At 36.7% G+C, this 19,261-nt stretch overlaps 1 protein-coding gene and 1 long non-coding RNA gene across 5 annotated transcripts in view; one reads left to right on the forward strand and one right to left on the reverse strand.

The window, feature by feature from the left end:
- Positions 1-2,968: 2,968 nt before the first annotated feature.
- On the reverse strand, positions 2,969-4,411 carry LOC138928131 (uncharacterized). Its single transcript, XR_011444595.1, has 3 exons — positions 4,229-4,411; positions 3,838-4,136; positions 2,969-3,774 (listed from the first exon to the last, which is right to left on the reverse strand). It is a non-coding gene; the product is annotated as an uncharacterized lncRNA (long non-coding RNA).
- Positions 4,412-4,618: 207 nt separating this feature from the next.
- The window catches only part of DIP-lambda (Dpr-interacting protein lambda), a 442,761-nt gene continuing 428,118 nt past the window's right edge, over positions 4,619-19,261 (forward strand). For 2 of the 4 annotated variants that reach the window (XM_070284577.1, XM_041777376.2), the window contains exon 1: positions 4,619-4,859. The gene's annotated coding sequence lies outside the window, so the exon portion shown is untranslated. The remainder of the gene's footprint in view (positions 4,860-19,261) is intronic. The other 2 variants (XM_070284580.1, XM_070284583.1) reach the window with 2 other exon arrangements.

The following is a 19,261-nucleotide window of genomic DNA, read 5'->3' on the forward strand; positions in this document are numbered from 1 at the left end:
CCGAGAAATTTTGAGTGGTTTTTGGGATTAAGAGAGGCTTGGGAAAAAGGGTGAAGTAAAGGGCGAAAATCCGTGGCAGCAGGCGGTTCGGTTAGCAGAAAAATTACGTACACTTGGCCCTCGCTTAACACGAACTCTTTTAGCACGAACTCGGTCTTACACGGTTTCAAATTTGCTCCCATCCCCCTTTTAACACGCTAAAAACCTCGTTCTTAAACGATTGCAAAATATCGAAACAATAAAAAATTACTGATTTTTACAAGGAGCCACCAAAAAAGAAACCATGTTAAAACAAACTGGCTTTAACTATAAATGCCACCAAATGCATTTCATATTATGAATCATGAATTTTTAGTTATCAACTATGAATTAAAATTATGAATTGAAATTATGAATTAAAATTATGAATTATGAATTAAAATTATGAATTATAATTTAAAATTATGAAATATGAATTAAAATTATGAACTATGAATTTAAATTATGAATTATGATATGAATAAAACATATGATCTCCTTACTTTTTAACATTTTTTAGTTTCTATAAAGTTTAACGTATTAATTAATTATAAGAAGCAACTTTTTTAATTAAATACCAACTTTTAACTTTTTTTATACATAATAACTTTTGGTTAATTTTAAACAACTGTATGAAACTTTAATAAAAACATACCAAATTTGAACAATAAAAAATATGTTTTGTTGCCAATTTTGAATTTTTAGAACGTAACCCCTTATTTTGTACTAAATCCATGTTTCGCTTAACACGATTTCGCTTAACACGAGGTTTTCTAGGAACGTAACCCCCGTGTTAAGCGAGGGCCAGGTGTAATTGATAAAAATCGAGTTTCTACCAGTGAGTTGCGATCATATATTCTAGTGCGAACAAAAATGCTAGTTTAATTAATTATAGAATATTCCGGAGTGAATAATACTGGACCAGGAACGCTATTTGGGGATAAAACAGGAAGATCAGCCACCAGGAAGAAGACTACTTTTCGAGGAGAAAAATTGGCCACTCCTTCCTGGGTGGCCACAGGTTTTTATACCCTTGCAGGGTATTATAATTTCAGTCAGAAGTTTGCAACGCAGTGAAGGAGACGTTTCCGACCCTATAAAGTATATATATTCTTGATCAGCATCAACAGCCGAGTCGATCTAGCCATGTCCGTCTGTCCGTCTGTCTGCCTGTCCGTCTGTCCGTCTGTCTGTCTGTCTGTTTCTACGTAAACTAGTCCCTCAGTTTTAAAGCTATCTGAATGAAACTTTGCATATAGTCTTCTTTATGCTCTCACTGCTATATATGTCAGAACGGGCCGGATCGAACGACTATATCATATAGCTGCCATACAAATGTTCGATATATTTGTAGAAAAAAAATTATAACTTTACTGTTTTTCATTATTTTTGCACAATTTTTTAGATATGGCCATTTTATATTATTTCAGAATTTTGATAAAAATTTTATGAAAATCGGACGACTATATCATATAGCTGCCATAGGAACGGTCGAGAAATAAATAGGAAAAAAAATTATAGTTTCGTTGTTTTTCAACGTATGTTTATCTACTCTGAGATATAAGCTTTTATTATTATTCTAAAATTATGGTATAAATTTCATAAAAATCGGACAACTATATCATATAGCTGCCATATAAACCGATCGGTAGATGTAAAGAAAATGTAAAACTGGGAATGTAAAACTGTAACTGTCAAACTGTAAACATAATAAGTATAGGTAAAATGTAATGAAACTCTGTTTTGTGAGTGTTTTCATCATTTAAATCTATAATATAAACCTCAAAACCAATCTGCAAGGGTATACAAACTTCGGCGTGCCGAAGTTAGCTTCCTTTCTTGTTATTCCTAAATCTAATTTTAATAACGAATAGAACTGCCAGCCAAAAAAAGAAATGTAAAACAATCCACCGAAGCTCACAAAAAAATTTAATGTAATTTAAGTCATATTTATTCCACATACATGTTAATTTATTGAAAACATTACTCGCCATACAATTATTAATTAATATTTATTAAATTATTTATTTATGTATTTATTTATAAATGTTCCATGTATAAAGTCCTTCGGTACCGTGGGTAGGATATCTCAGTGTTATAATTTAAGAAAGAAAATGAAAATACAGTGAAGTGATAAAGATGAAATCAGAGTAGACATTCGTGTTGGGGGGGATGTGATGACTTGAGCAGATACGATCCACTACAGAAACTTGGGAGATGTGTCGGAGGATACACTCATGGTTGGGAGGGACTCCAAGGACTACGGATGAGCCAGGTAGTCCAATCCAGAAGTTCCAAAAATCCGTTGCAAAAATTTTAGCCGTTGTCCAAGTTTAAAATTCCGTTTTGTTTTTGTTGTTATGTCTGCTGCGTGATATATTTGTGGTCGTTCCCCTCCTTGAGAGAGACTTTGCCTAGTCGGCAACGAACGCGCGAAAAGCTGGACATAACAAAATAAATAAGAATTAAATTACATCGGATTTTTATAGGAAGGGGGGATTTTACAGGAATTTTCTATAGTTTTTCATCTGGGATTCCTCGACGATTCCCCCCAGCGATTCTGAGATCTGAGTAACTGGCAAAAAAAAGCCAATTTTCTAGAATTTTTTTTGGCCAAAAGTAGGTTTGATAATGTTAGATGTGAACTACAAAATAAATTTTTTTTTAATAAATCGAAAACAAAATAGCGGCTGTGCAGCATGTCTTCGTAGGCCCTATTTTTTTGAAAGGGGTCCATGGCCGAAAACCTAACGTCCTTAATTTTTGATCTAGAACAAAAAATCAAATTTTGTTAGTTTCTGTATCTCAACCGCTATCGACACTCGTAGGATTTTTTCGATATTTTGATTTTTAGCAAAATGGTGAGTGATTAAATAAAATGTTCAATTTTCATGAAAAAAAACGACACAAAATTGTTGATAAAAAAAAAGTAAGCAAAAAAAAAAAAAAATTCTACGTGTGTCGATATTTAATATTTGTTCGAGTTATGTTTTCGGCCAACTCAAAAAAAGTGGTTTTAAGAAAAACGCGTTTAAAGTTTTAAGATCGTATATATTTACATGAGAGGCATCGCCGCAGAATGGAAAATTTCGACACTTAGACACATTTGCCGGACTCTATCTTTTGGTATGTTATTTTTAAGACCCTAAAGAATTTTTTAAGCAAAAAAAAAAAATTTTAGATTTAAAAAAAAAGTTACTCAGATGTCCCCCCTTAACAATATAAAAAAAACTTTAAAAAATGTCGCGACGGTCGGCCGCATCTTCATGGCCTTTTCACAGACCGCCGTCTCCGGTTTCTCTTCTTCTTTCTCCTTCTCCTTCTTTTTCGCTGCAGCGACCGATGACGCGCCAAAATCCGCTATGCGCGCCCGACGAACATGTAGGCAAATCGCGAACTGCCGATCAAAGGCTTTGCCTATTTGCCTATTCCCGCTGTCTTCCCCTTTTCACAGCTGGACTCGAATTCAGCAGCGTTCTGAAGAGAATCCGCCCTATGCTTTAAAGAGATATATTTTTCCTATGCAAAGAGCTCCCCGTTCTCTCTTATACGACCGTGGCCTCACGCTGACTAAGCCGTAAGATTCCATGTATGTATGTCTTTTAATAAATTGATTTGGGGAAATTCAATAAACGCCGGCACTTTCTGGATGGCGCATCCGGGCTCTGCTCGCTTCTTCTCCGTTTTGCCTTAGCTAAAATGGGCTCCAATAAAAGGCCTCGATCCGCCGATTTGGCTCGTTATTAAGCGCCAAATCTAAATAAAAAAACAACACTTGCACTTGCCCGCCGACACTGAATCCCTGCATTTGCCGCTTACCCTGCGTTTGGATTTAGCGCTGCTTGATCAGGGCTTCCTTGTCTAATATTAGGTTGATTTTTTTGCACTTAGCACTTTTGGAGGTATTTATGGCCTATTTTGGCCTTTTGATGAACTGCTTATTGGGACCGCCAAATCGGAAAAGAACGATGGTGACGCCTCGATCTGATCCCCTCTATCGCTCTCTCCCCGACGAGCCCAACGTCATCGGCCCTAAACTTACAGATGTCTCTGTTGCCTCTTTCCCTGTGAAAGCTACACCCCTACTTTCATTTTCTGCATTTTAAGCGGGGAACGAACTGCAAGTTGTAATACTCTTATATAATAATTAACATTTAAAAAGCGGCCAGATTTTAATCATCCTGTCGTGATTAGAAATAATTGTACATACCTTTGTAAAATTTTGTATATTCTGACTTACATAGGCTCCACAATCTTGTGGCGGTAATTATTATTTTGTTTATTAAGTAAAATCATCCCTGTATACTTCCTCCCACCCTTTTTCTCATAAGGAACCAATGACGAAAGTTCTTAGAAAGGGATATCAGAGCGTCGTGGCTGCAAACGGTCAAATATAAGTTCGGGTTTTGTTAAATCTACTTCCGTCGCTTTTACGCTTCAATTTGCTACTTTGTAAATTCGTTTCAGTCCCAATCCGAGCTTCTGACGCGACGGTCGTGTTGAACTAAAAACTTGGCTGACGGGACCATAAAACGTTTATACACCGCGAACCGTTGTCTATTCGGGTATATACGGGTATGGTTTGCTGTGTATAAATTAAAAAAAAAAAAATTTTAAGACCCGCTTATAAAATTAATTTATTTAGCAGCATATTTTTAACCAATTATATTAAAAAAATAAATTGTGATTAGATGATTTGAAGTTACTGAGTATAAAATGAAAATAAAATTTAGTGTTTAAAAAAAATGTTCGAATCAAAACAAATAATTATATTACAAAAAAATAAATAAATAAATAACATGCCAAAAAAAAACAACTAATAATTTTGTATAACCTTAAATGTAAGTAAATTTATAAGGTATACTTCTCAGAATTGATTTATTTTTTAATGATTGCTATTTTTAACAGCCTACATTTAAGGAGCAAAATGAATAAGTTTTTGTTATTTAGGTTACACACTTTTAAATCTAAAATTAAAAATATTCCAATAAAATGTTGTTTGGGAAATCTAAAAGATCTGTGAATCAAATTTTAGATTCAGTCTATATGACCATGATTACTACGAATATTATTAATACGACCATGATCACTATAAAAATCATTAATTCTGCAGTTATTGGTCAACCCTTTTATCATTGGAAAATATTTAGTCAGTATTATAGCTTTATATATAGTAATAATTTTTGAAAGCTCACTATTGAACTGTAAAATTTCACAAAACTCTACAATTAACTGCAACAAGAAAGCACGCATGAAAATTGCAATTGCAGTTTTCAATGGGAGCATTAATAATATATCCATTTTGGTCAAATAAAAGGAACAACTTAATAGAGATATATAAATCAATTAAACATATAATTTTAAGTTTTGATCAAATTTCAACTTTTTTTAAATCGAATAAAAAACTTATATCTCACCAGTTTTACCTCTTTCAAAACTTCGGTATTTATTTTTTTGAAATCGGATTATTACACCAAATAGCTCTCATCGGAACAATCCGGAAATATGTTTTTTAACATAATTTCAACTATTTTGAGACAATTTTGTATTATTTTATAATTTTATGCAAATAGGATGACTATATCTTATACTAGTCTGAAATATAACAAAATGGCCATATCTCAATGTAGATGAAAACAGCGATGTTATAACTTTGTTCTAGAAAATATTTCGAAGCTCAAAAACTGAGAAACTAGTTTATGTAGAAACGGACAGACGGACATGGCTAGATCGACTTAGCTGTTGATACTGATCAGGAATACATATATCGATGGAAATGACCCCTTCAATGCATTGCAAACTTCTGACTAAAATTACAATACAAACTTATATATATATATACAAATTTAATTTAATTACTATATTTATTTTTATTTTTCCTTATAAAACTGGGTAAAAACAAAGGAAAGTAGATAAGCAGCTACTTTTATCACTGAGTATTGTAGAAAATGTCATAATAAATATTATTCCAGTTAGGCAATCAGGCCTGTTCTAGTTTCTTCTTTCGCGAAATCTACACGTATTTGGATTTTCCAGATGGATTCACACGGATTCGTATTTCCTACTGATGAGGGTCTGTTAACTTTCGACAGAAATCGCACCTAAACTTTATCAATTGCCTTACTGAATCAGATCCACAGGACCAGAAAATAATTATTTTAAAATACCATGCGATTATGTAAACTGCAAATGTTAATTGTATATCATTGTTTGATATATATTTTAAGGACATTATTGTATAACTGATTTAACTAAAGGTAGAATACTTGATTTGTACACACTTGCAGGGTATTATCTTTGTAGTCAGAAGTTAGCAACGCATTGAGGGAGACATTTCCGATATATTTTTCATCAGCATCAACAGCCAAGTCGATGTAGCCATGTCCGTCTGCCCGTCTGTCCACTGGTCCGTTTCTACCCAATTTATTCCCTCAGTTTTAAAGCTACCCGAATGAAACTCTGCAGATAATCTTTTGACTACCCTCACTAGTATGTAAGTCGGAACGGGACGGATGAGACGGTTTATCATATAGCTGCTTAGGAGCGATCACAAAATTTTCAGAAATTATAACTTCGCGGTTTTTAATATATTTTCATCTACTTTAAGTGATGCAATTTGCAAAAATTGACTAAAATATACGGTCCTGTTTCAGTTACCACCTCCGCTAAATATGCACGGATTCAAATTTCCAAGACCTGTTTTAATTTTTACTTTCGAAAAATCCCATCGCATTCGTATTTCCTTCTGTTAAGTCTCTGTTAACTGCCGAGCAAAACCGCACTGAAACTTTTCGCCTGCCAATTCCAAAGCGGATTCCGATAATTTATAAACTAAACGTAACGTTATGGGCCTCCGCAACTGTATTCTCCAGAATTTTGTCACCAGAATAACTATTTAGTCAACTGACTGCAATTAAAAATATTTAACAATATCTGGGGCCGAAAATGCTTCCATTTTCCTGAAATTTAAAATAATAGCCGTTCTTTTCATTGTAGAACAAACTAAAAAATAATTGTTTTAAATTAATCTTAACAAGAAAGGAAGCTAACTTCGGCACGCCGAAGTTTGTTTACCCTTGCAGATTGGTTTTGATGTTTATATTATAGATTTAAATGCTGAAAACACTCACAAAACAGAGTTTCATTACATTTTACCTATACTTATTATGTTTACAGTTTGACAGTTACAGTTTTACATTCCCAGCTTTATATATTTTATACATTTACCGATCGCTTCTATGGCAGCTATAAGATATAGCTGTCCGATTTTTATGAAATTTATACCAATAATAAAGAAAGCTTATATCTCAGAGTAGATAAAAATACGTTGAAAAACAACGAAGCAATAATTTTATTTCTATTAATTTCCCGATCGTTCCTATGGCAGCTATATCATATAGTAGTCCGATTTTCATAAAATTTTTACCAAAGTTCTGAAATAGTATATAGTAGAAAATTATGCAAAAATGTTTAAAAACAGCAAAGTTATAATTACTTTTCTAAAAATTGATCGAACATTTGTATGGCAGCTATATGATATAGTCGTCTGATCCGGCCCGTTCCGACATATATAGCAGTTAGAGTATATAGAAGACTATATGCAAAGTTTCATTCAGATAGCTTCAAAACGGAGGGACTAGTTTGCGTAGAAACAGACAGACGGACAGACAGACAGACGGATAGACGGACAGACGGACAGACGGACAGACGGACATGGCTAGATCGGCTCGGCTGTTGATGCTGATCAAGAATATATATACTTTATAGGGTCGGAAAAGTCTCCTTCACTGCGTTGCAAACTTCTGACTGAAATTATAATACCCTGCAAGGGTATAAAAATTTGTCGTTCTTTTTTGACAACCCTTAAATTTTCCCTATCAGACTTTTCCATAATGTTGAAAACCCGAGTTTAAGGTGCAATCACAGATATATTATTTATTTTTAAATATTTCATTTCTGGTCTTCCATATCTAAATACTTCAGGCAAATGGCAGGCGGACAGTTTCTGTGCGGTTTTGCTAGTAAGCTAATCTTTATTAGCTTATTAATTTAACAGGAAAATATAAATCTATCCATTCTGCTCAATATAATAGAAAAAATACATTAATAATTCTGTACATTAATTTCCCGATCGTTAGCAGCTATAAGATATAGTAGTCAGATTTTCATAAAAATAAAACCAAAATTTCGAAATAATAAAAAATTACCATATCTCAAAAATTAACTTAATATGTTGAAAGCCAGCGAAGTTATTTAGTTTTCCTAAAAATTGGTCGATATATTCGTCCGATCCGGCATATATAGCAGTAAGACTATTCAGAAGACTATATGCAAAATTTCGTTAAGTTAGCTTGAAAACTGAGGGACTAGTTTACATAGAAACAGACAGATGGACGGACGGACAGACGGACATGACTAGATCGACTCGGCTGTTGATGCTGATCAAGAGTATATATACTTTATTTGATCCGAAATTACTCTTTTACTGCATAGCAAGCTTCTGACTTAACCCTCTAGTGCCCAAATTTGTTTTTTCAAAAAAAAAAAATTATTTTTGGATTCAGTATGTATCAAAAGTGAATGTTTGTTTTGGAAAAAATTTTACTTTTGCTCGGATCGAGTTTTATGACTAAAACCTTGGACCGCATTAAGGCGGTTCTGCGAAGATAGGCCAACAAAAAATTAAATAAAAAATGTTTCTAATTTTTTTCCAATTTTAAAAAAAGTATTTATATGTTGCATTTCCTACAAAATAATTATTTTGTCCGAGTTGCACAAATTTTCAACTTCAAATGAATACAGCAGCTTGCGCTAGCTCTAGTATGTATTCCAAACGCAACGAACTTAATTTTAGGACTTTCCTGAATTAGAAAAAACGGAAAACCGTGTGAAAAGGAATGAAAATAATAAAATAACGGTGTTTTTAACATTGCCCGTCTAGAGGCGGTCTTGGGCACTAGAGGGTTAATTATAATACCATGAAAGGGTATAATCAGGCCTGCTCCGGTAATCGAAAACGGCAAGATTTTTTTGTTTTCGTTTTTGAAAACAAGAAATTGGTGCTCCGGTAATCGAAAACGAAAGATTTTTTCGATTTGAAAAACCGGCACCTTTTTCTGGCCGGAATGAAAAGTAAATGGCTTTTTTTATATGAAATCAGATCTTATTTACAAAAGGAACAAAATAGTTTACTCAGTGATGTTTATTCCACACCACCACAAGATCTATCTGGGAGGTAGTTATTTTATACAAAATTTATTTCTGACCCCACCTCAGATTTGACTACAAAATTTTTGCCGTGTTCAACCAGTTTTCTCGTTTTGGCGATAGGTCGATAAGTTCACCGCAAAAAGTTATCGCCAAGGTTGCCATATTGTTGGTGGAACGAAACAGCCAGTTAAAAATACTAATAAAATATAAATGAATACATTAATAACTTTAAAGGACCGCCAAAATGGTTATTTATAAATAATGCTATTTAATTTTATTACTTAAATGGTCCAAATTAATCAAATAATTATTTGAGACCACCGGAACTAAAACTGTGAAAAGTGTGGCAGCATCTTAGGTGCCTAGATTTGCTTAACTCTACCATTTTTGGCCTTTTTCTGGCTTATAAAAAGGGCAATTGTAAATATAATAGGCAGTACTTTACGTTGTTTGCTTATTACCAAAAACACAAGTTAGCTGCTTGAGCAGTGAGAAACGATGGGAAAACGAAACATTCCAATAGCAGAACTTTGCCAAAAACCGGAGCAGCTAAAAACGAAAACGGTTCGTTTTCGCCCAAAACGAAATCGAAAAAATTTTACGATTACCGGAGCAGGCCTGAATAAGTTCCAAAAATTATTATGACTTGAGCCATGAATATAAGCAACAGCTTATTTTTGTAATTTAAATTGATTTAAAAATCATATTTTTGGAAGCTTTGTCATTAAAGCACTAGTATTTAGCCATTTCACTCTACAACCACGTGGTGGTAACTATTATTTATTAATAAAGTAAAATCATCTCTGTATACTCTCCCCCACCATTTCTCTCAAAGGGCACCAATGACGAAACAGTATTTATTCTCCTAAGTTCTCAAAGTGGGGTAACTGAGCGTCCTGTCTGTAAGCGGTCGAAGAGAAGTTAGGTTTTTCACAAATGTACTTCCGACGCTTATATGCTATCAGTTCAATTCGAGCTTCTAACGCGACAGTCGCGGAGAACTCATCACTTAGCTGACGGGACCCCAAACTTTTTTCTCTTAATACTCATCGAAAACAAAAAAACTACCAAATAAATCATGTATTTATTTTACAAAAATTAAATTAAAATTGTTTTATTTATTTATTTTAACGGGGTTTCGTAACCGAAACTATTTAAAAACTAGAGAGAAAGCTAACTTCGGCACGCCGAACTTGGTCTTTTGGGTTAAAACAAAATTTTCTTTCACATGAACAATCGCTCAGGTAGCTTCTTTTTATGAAGTTAATCTTGAGCGGTATAAAAGATATTCAAATCCTTACCAAAAAAGAAAAATTATATTAAAAGTATTTTTTTTTTTTTTCATTTGTATTTTTTCTACAAATTATATTCAACCATACTCAAATTTTTCTCGAATACTAAAAAAAAATGTTTGACAAAAGTTGTAAATGCAAATGGGACGGCGTACAGTAGCGCCTCTCAAACAATTAGCGTTGCAAAAATCGAAAAAGTCATGTTCGCAAAAACAGAAATGAAAGAAAATTCAGAAACTGAAATAAAATCAATTTTAAGATTTTTTTGTAGAAGATATAAGCATTCAAAGTTGAACTTTCTTTCGTTTTTTGCATTATACAAAACAAGAAAGGAAGCTAACTTCGGCACGCCGAAGTTTGTATACCCTTGCAAATATTTCATTACATTTTACCTATTCTTATTATGTTTACAGTTTGACAGTTACAGTTTTACATTCCCAGCTTTACAATTTCTCTACATCTACCGATCGTTTCTATGGTAGCTATAGATATAGATAGATATAGTTGTCTGATTTTCATAAAATGTATACAAAAATTCTCAAATAATAACAAAAGCTCATATATCAGAGTAAATGAAAAATGAAATGAAAAACAACGAAGTTATAATCTTTTTTTCTTAATTTCCCGATCGTATATATAAGATATATAAGATATAGTCGACCGATTATCCATAAAATTAAAAGCGAAATTCAGAAATTAAATAAAATGGCCATATCTCAAAAGTGATGCAAAAATTTTGAAAAACAGTTAAGTTATATAGAAGATTATATGCAAAGTTTTATTCAGATGGCTTTAAAACTGAGGGACTAATTTGAGTAGAAACAATCAGACGGACGGACAGACGGACATGGCTAGATCGACTCGGCTGTTGATGCTTATCAAGAGTATATACACTTTATAGGGTCGGAAATGTCTCCTTCACTGCGTTGCAAACTTCTGACTGAAATTATATTACCCTGCAAGGGTATACAAAATGAGTAAATTGGTCGACTTTCAAGTAATAATACAAAAAACCCAATGGTCATGGTTTTTACTTTAAATGATTTATACATTCATAAACTGTTAAAACGGCCCTTTGGTTTGGGCTGTTCAGGTAAATCGCTACCTGCCAGGTGTCCATTTTTTCACCTTTTTCTGTCCAAAGTAGTCTATAACATTTGAAGCCGATAAAACCCACCGACTACACTATGTTTATAAATAACGTGGATGTTTCTTGAACCAGAATTTACATTCATTGGCTGCGTCGTGCTGCGTCTGCGGAAATGCTACCGCATAAACCAAAACTACTTAGGGCTAAATATACCAAAATACCGACACAATTGCATACATTCCAAAAAATATAGCAACTGTAGCATGCACGGTTTTGTGGCGGTTATACTTTGAATTAAAAAAAGTTTCAAATTATTTTTATTTGAGAAAATGCATTAAAATAAAGATAAAAACAAAGAATATTTTTTTAACATGGTTATTATTGAAAAAAATAAAATATTTTTTCACTTTGATACCATTTAAAAAGCTGAATTTGTGGGCGTGGTACATTATGCAGTATATATATACATTTTACAACAATTATTTAATTAATTATATGGTTCAAAAGATATGATTTTTGCAACGCTAAATGACAAAAGGCGCTACTGTGCGGCGACGCGAGTTCGGGATTTGAACTCCTGGCAAATATTTTATTTATTTTGTTCTTTTTTTAATGTTTAATTTATTTTAGCTTATCTCCAGGTCCCGGCTGCTGGCAGGTCTCTTCTGGTTCCTCCAGCTCAATCGTCACAGCATCACCCTTTGATGCCTCGTCATGATGTTCATCAAATAAAACATCCCGTTTCTCAACCAGTTGTCGAGCTGCTGGGTCGTACAGCCCTTTGGCTGCCACAGAGTATCCAACCATAATGGACTCTTTGCCCTTAAGTTGAAATTTGCTGCCCTTCCTCGGACCCTTGTCCAGAGCAACTGCAAGAGATCCAAAAACTTTTAGGTGTTTTACACAAGGTCTCTTACCCGTCCACGCTTCCATAGGAGTCATACTCTCTAATGCGCTGGTAGGGGAGCGGTTTCTCAAATAAACCGAAGTGTTGACGGCTTCTGCCCAAAAAGAATCTCCCAGACCCGCTTGAACCAGAAGGCATCTCGACATCTCCACTAGCGTACGATTTGCCCGTTCCGCAACTCCATTTTGCTGGGGAGTATACGCTATTGTTAGCTGTCTGTCGATTCCATGCTGCCTGAGACATTCGTCAAACTGTTTGTTGACAAATTCTCCGCCGTTATCACTCCGCAGGCATTTAAGCCTTCTTCCTGTCTGCCGTTCCACCAGATTCTTGAAGTCGATGAATTTGGACAGCACCTCGTTCTTCCCACGCAGAAAGTAAACAAAAATCCTCCTGGACTTATCGTCGATGAAAGTCAGGAAATACTTGGAACCTCCGAGAGACATTGTTGGGAAAGGTCCACATACATCTGCGTGTATCAACTCCAAAAGCTCCTTAGCCCGATTACTTCTTGCTGTTGGGAAATGTTGGACATGGATTTTGCTAACCATGCACGTTTTGCAAATAATATTCTCTGGTAACTGAATATTATCTATCCCAGGAACGATCCCTTTGGATACCATCTCTTTCATGCTAGAGAACTCAATGTGGCTTGTGTAGCAAAATCCCTTCAACAGTTGACACAGCAAATCATTTACTTCGGCCACCTTCAAATAATTACAAGTTGCCAATCTTTTTGGCTTTCAGTATGCATTCTCCATCTTGCATAACCTTGGCATTTTCAATGTCAAAGGTCACTTTGCACCTGTTCTTGAAAGCACTGCTCACAGAATAAAAATTTCTTACTGTTAGCCTGCACTGGCCTGTCTGTAGCTTGACGTCACCTATACCTTTTTCTTAAAGGAAACCAGCATCGGCAAGTCCGTTCTGTTCAGAGTGCGTCTCAAACTTTGTGAATAGATCTCTATCCACTGAATTGTCAACGTTGTTGCTGCTTTGGTGATTCATCACATCTCTTGGTACCATGCGATGATCACCCTCACTTCGACAATGGGACTTTATGTGCCCTTGCTCACCACACTTAAAGCCAACGACATTTTTTCGTTTCTTCTGCCCATAGGTCTTCGTCTGTGAGTTGTGCTTCTGTGTTACAGCGAATGCCATAGTATTCCTTTTCTTTCGCTCTTCTTCTTTAACTTTATGGTGAGAACCTCAAACGAAAGCAACTGATCTACTCCATCCGTTTGTTGAGCAGTTTTTTGTATAACTGTTGCTTTCGTACAGGTCCGCTTGGCTGATGAACCTCCTTCAACTTGGTCCTTGCTTCCTCAGCAGTCGAGCAGTTCTTGATGTAGGCCAATTGAGATGTCTTTATTTGTCTGTTATTGTTGCCAACGCCTAATTGTCCAAGGCCAGCAGAGTTTGTCCTTCTGGAACATTCGTTTCAGTTAGCTCTCCAGACGTTATACTCCATAAGCAGGAAAGCACGAATACAGATCGCATCTGTATTTTTCAGGTGTCATAGTCTCCTCTAACTTATCAATTTTATGAAGAGCACTCATTGTTCTTAATCTCGAGTCACACACCGCGTAACTTAAATTCTCCAGTACATGGGTCCATAACCTATTGAGCGGCAAAATTGCAAGCAAGAAATCAGAACTCCGTGTTTCTGCTGCGGAATTTTATTTGCGACTGAATTTGAAATTGAAGAAAAACCAAAAGCTGGTATACATATTTTCTTATTCTATATTTCTTAGAGAATGACAAATACAGATACTTCGAGATCTCTTTTCAATACCTATACAAGCGTGTATTGTAACAGAGAGAAATATACAGGGTACTCTATTTTTTACAAATATATGGTAAGTTATTTCAAGTAAATCATTAGTTTTTTATGTTTGCAAAATTTTCAAAAAAAAAAAACTTGTTTGAAAGAAATTCCGTAGCCAGGGTTTCCAGGAGCATTTCTAGGTCTTCCGCGGATTTTACTGCGCCTAAACAGTCGCAAGCCTTATGGTGATTGTGCTACATATAAGTTAGCTTAAGACACATCTCTGTTCTTAATGTCGGGCTTCTCCACACGCTATGTGGCAGGCCTACTGTGGCCTTAAGTAGACCATGCATTACCCTTTATCTGGGATAATACTATGCCCATTACCACGCCGGCGCTCTCGTTAATGGTTCATGGTTCAAAAATTTTCCCCAGCTGTACGTCTGCTTTCAAGAGCGATAGCTGTGTGTGGGAATGATGAGTAATGGTCATTAATGTGTGAACTAGAATTATGGAGGTGCCGATGCTGCGAGCGGGGTGCATGCTCTGGACGGTCATGCATATGTAGGAGTGTGTGGTGGTGTGGCATGTCATGCATCGGTCACTACTGCGCCAAGTTCCCTCGGAATGTTCATGGGCCAAACAGTTGGACAAGTAGCGGTAGTGGAGAACCGCGTGGAGCCCTTTAACAGCGCTGGGTTTGCGGAACTGTTGGCATTTCCGGAGCGGGTTGATTCCGCTGCAGACTCGGCAACGGTAGGACTGCGTGCTTTTGCGTCGGCTGCCTTCAAGGACAGCAGCACTGCGAGTGGGGAGGAATTTGTCCGGCGAACCGTTTGACGAAACTGAAGTTCGTGTCGATAACACAGACAGGCCGCTCGTGGCTGCTGTAGAGACTGGGTGAGGACCCATCCGAAGATCGTCACTTGCGCCAGGTGAGAGCCGAAAATGTTATTTTTGGAACCGCCCAGAAGCACAGACGTAAGTATGTCAGCTCCAATCAGGACTTCGATTTCAGAGCTCTAGAGAACATTGGATCCGCTAATAGTAGATAAGGATGCTCCTTTAGGATATGATGAAAGTAGGGATGTCGAAAACATATCAAAATATCAATATATCGATATTTTTTGCGAAAAAATAAATATTTTTATCGTGATATTTTATTTTTTATAATTATCATGTATCATTGATATTTTTTTGAGATTTATTTGTCTACGTCTACCGATCGTTTCTATGGCAGATATATGATATAGTTGTCCGATTTTCATTAAATTAAATCTGAAATAATAAAATAAGCCTACATCTCAGAGTAGATGAAAATTCGTTGAAAAACAATTATGTTATTATTTATTTTCTATTAATTTCCCGATCGTTCCTATGGTAGCTATAAGATATAGTTGTCCGATTTTCATAAAACTTATACCAAAATTCTGAAGTATTATAATTATCTCAAAAATAATTCCAAAATGTTGAAAAACAGCCAAGTTATAATTTTTTTTCTAAAAATGTATCGAATATTTGTATGGCAGCTATATGATATAGTCGTCCGATCCGGCCCGTTCCGACATATATAGCAGTGAGAGTATATAGAAGACTATATGCAAAGTTTCAGTCAGATAGCTTTAAAACTGAGGGACTAGTTTGCGTAGAAACAGACAGACGGACAGACGGACAGACAGACGGACGGACAGATGGACATGGCTAGATCGACTCGGCTGTTGATGCTGATCAAGAATATATATACTTTATAGGGTCGGAAATTTCTCCTTTACTGCGTTGCAAACTTCTGACTAAAATTTTTATACGCTGCAAGGGTATAATGAAAATGTTTGCTTTATTATTATTTAAGCATGTTTTGTTATCTTTTATATAAGATCTTTTTTTTTTATTTAATTTTAATATAAATAAAAGCAAAAGAAAGTAAAAATAAATATAGTTTTCTTTCATTTCTTAAAATATAATTTAAGATCGTATGTGGATTAATGTTTAGTGGTTATTGCTTATGCAGGTTGAAATTAAAAAAAAAATAATTATAATAAACAAAAAAATCAAAAATATTTGATATATCGATATTTTTTTTTCTAATATATCAAATATCATTTTGATATTTTGTTTCAATAAAAAATATCATCGATACGATATTTTTAAATATTTCGACAAACCTAGATGGAAGTTTTCCGGCGAGTTGGGGAAGAACAAAGGCAGTCGTTTTTAACTGCAGCCGGAGGGAGTTGATAAATGGCAAAGCTTGGTAGCTTGAGCGGCAACTGTCTTGAGACCGGAAACTTGGGTCTGAACTGGCTGGAACGGAAGTTTGACGAGATTGAAAAGCTTCTCCGTTATAAAGTTTGCTTCAGTACCCTAATCGATCAGAGCCGTGCCAAGCAGGACAGCTCTTGATCCTGACGCAAAACACACTTGCACATTTGAGTGGTAGTCGGAGGCTGCAGCGCTTCTTCCAATAGGCATGGGTCGTGGACTAGATGGACCTAAGAGTCTGTAGAGACCTGTAGTCATTGGATTGTCGTGGTGTACCAGAGTATTATGGCGGCTGTAACACGTAAAGCAGGAATGGGCACTAGTACAGTCCCGCTGCTGGTGCACTCGCGAAAAACAATTTAAACAGAGTTTCGTTCTTCTGATGAAATCTGCCCGCTCATTGACATTGATTTCCAGGAACCGCACTGGTGGGTTTGGCATTTGATGACCTTGGCGGAAATGGCCAGAGCCGCTATGCCTGACGTCGTCGATGGGCTCCTACGTGCGATGTCGCTCGGTCAGAAACGCGTCCAACTCTTCCAGGTTGGAATTTCGGCCTTATTGTGTATGGATTGCTGCCACATGGAGCAGCTATCTTAGAGCGACTCCGGATTCTTGGGGAACAGCCTGGATGTTAAAAAAATCTTCAGTTGACTGTTGTCTAGCACCCTCTTATTTTTAGAACGGTCGGATTCAGAGATGAAACCCTCGTTGGTCAGAGGGTCCTTTGAAACGATTGCATGCGCATTGCCACTCGTCTTGGAAAGTAGGTGAAACAACCTCTCTACTGGCGTGGGTCTGGAAATATTAATGTAAATCACCGCGAAGAGGTCCCTGAAAAGGGGCCTCCTGAGATAGTCGCCTGTGAAGACCTCGGTGTCCACTGAAGGCAGGCGACAACCTGTAGAAGGAAGTTGTTGGACACTGACGGAAGCCTGAGTGACCTGGCAGGCGGCCTTGTCGTTTAAGTCTTTAAGCTGGATAACACACCTCGAATAGACGGAGTAACAGTAACTGTATTTGGATTCGAGGACTGTCGAGGTGGCGGTACTGTAGGCGGTCACGGAAAGAAGATCGTAGCAGCTGTCATAACTCTTCACCTTTCCCCACAGGGCCCGGATTTGGTCCCGATGGACCCGGCACATGGAAGGGGGAACTCTCTCAGTTTCAAGGGCGTTTGGAGTGTGGGTATTCCCTTCAAATTGGCCGGGTCTGTCGTGGCAATAAACTTTTTGAGGGTGGTGTCTACCGCAGTCTGAGCCATCTTGAAGGCCCACCGAGTTAGTGTTGACGAGGGACCGGAGCGAGTATTGACGGACTCGTCGCTTTTTGCCCTTGAATTGGCAGTGGCAGCCCTTGGTTGTAATTGATACGGCCACGAAGACGCGGATTGCGACCTGTCCAAAAAGATTGATGCATGCTAGGACTCGGACTAATTGAATTGAGTCGTCCACCGTTCGATTAGGATCATTACTGTATGTAAACACTATGTATGCACTATCTCTGGGCTTGTCTTGAAACACAAGTTCAAAAGTTGATTCTTTTTAGTTTTTTTATTGTTTGGCTGGAGGTTGAGGATGTCAGTTACCAATCTATGCAAATGTATGTAATCTATGTAGGTACATATGTATGTACGGTATGGAAAAATATACAACGGATCCGAAGAAGTGGAAGAAAAAACTCTACCCAAAAGAAACGGCGATTCTTATGGCATAGCAGAACGAAGTAAAGGCAAATGAAAGTGGAGAAAATCGGATTGGAATGGATATATGTAGATCTTTAAGTTTTCTTATTGTCGTGGTGTCGAAAATCTCGGACTTGGAGGTGACAAAAGAATGGTACGGCAGGTATAGCAAAATTGAATGTCCAACCAACTACTGACGATCGGCAATTAGAAACGGGAGGAGGTCTTTTACATACCTTTTTGCGGTGGCACAACCACAGCTGCTATAAAAAAAGGATTCCAGGACGATATCCTTATCCAACTCCAATGACCATGTGTAGGAGGGGGGTGGCTAGGAGATCTTTCGCAATAGGATCCAGAACAAAATAATTACATGAAGAAGAAGCGTAGAAATTGGGGATTGAAAAATTACATTGACATGGAGCGCCCGTTGCATATATTTGACAAGGGCTGCTGCCGATCGAGAAGCCCAGCATAACAGCCCGAGTGCGAGTGGACCTTGAAATGGAGTGGACTAGCCGTCCCTAAGCTAGCCTAGCAGCGAACGACGATCGGGAACAAGGGTGCGTGTGATCGATAGCGTTGATAAGGTGGGAGCGCTTGAGCTTTTGGAAGCTCGGCGGGCAGAGGGGGAACAGGGGGCTCCTGGCCTGAACATTCCGCGTGCAAGTCGGACGTATATGGCAGACGATGACCACCATAGTTATACTAATAAACAGTTCACTTATAGTAGTTGTCGACGGCCAAACATTGTAATCGATAGGTAGAATAAGTGTTGGAAGGAAATTCTAGTATTTTGTAAGTTATCCGATGTTGTATGGATTTCTTGGCCCATGAAGTAGGGGCCTACTAATATCGGCACTGTGAATGCCGCCTAAATTGTGCCTTTTCATTGTCTTGTGAATTGTAGGAGGGCACACTGCGGTAAGCTTAAGTTAGTTTAAAAATGTATTAGGCTAATTTAATGTATTCACAGAATAAAACCGCACCCTTGAAGTTATCCCTCTCTTCGGACCTACTTGTGTGGGGG

The sequence above is a fragment of the Drosophila kikkawai genome, chromosome 2R (genome assembly GCF_030179895.1).
Source record: "Drosophila kikkawai strain 14028-0561.14 chromosome 2R, DkikHiC1v2, whole genome shotgun sequence".
In the NCBI taxonomy this organism is placed as follows: domain Eukaryota; kingdom Metazoa; phylum Arthropoda; class Insecta; order Diptera; family Drosophilidae; genus Drosophila; species Drosophila kikkawai.